This window comes from Lygodium microphyllum, chromosome 20 (genome assembly GCF_053477565.2).
Source record: "Lygodium microphyllum isolate KBCC chromosome 20, Lygodium_microphyllum_v1.1.10, whole genome shotgun sequence".
Lineage (NCBI taxonomy): Eukaryota > Viridiplantae > Streptophyta > Polypodiopsida > Schizaeales > Lygodiaceae > Lygodium > Lygodium microphyllum.
This window is the reverse complement of record NC_141154.1, coordinates 106,348,207-106,348,754: the sequence shown is the minus strand read 5'-3', so window position 1 is coordinate 106,348,754 and position 548 is coordinate 106,348,207.

Here is a 548-nt window from a genome sequence, read left to right as displayed (position 1 = left end):
CTAATAACTAACCAACCAACCTACTCATCAAACCAGTAACAACAACAAATAAACCAATAAATACATCAAAACAAATTTACAACCACGAAGAGAGAGAGAGAGAGAGAGAGAGAGAGAGAGAGAGAGAGAGATCACCGACCTGAATAATAGTTGCAAATATTGGCTAGACAACCAATCCTCACAAACAAACTACACCAAATAAACCAAAATACCAATAAATTAAACCATACCAAGCAAACCTCTCTCTCTCTCTCTCTCTCTCTCTCTCTCTCTCTCTCTCTCTCTCTCTCTCTCTCATAACTAACCCATAACACATATATAAACTAAAATAAAAAATCAAACTAACCCTAAACTATATCCATAAATAAAAAATTAACATAACACACAATCTAAAGTAACTAACTAACCCACTAACTTGCTATATCTCACTAAAGTAATCTAAGGTAAGTAACTAATGTAAGGTAAAACCTACTAACTTACTAATCAGCAAACTAAAGTAAAGTAAGCAACTAATCTAAGGTAAAACCTACTAACTTACTAATCAATCA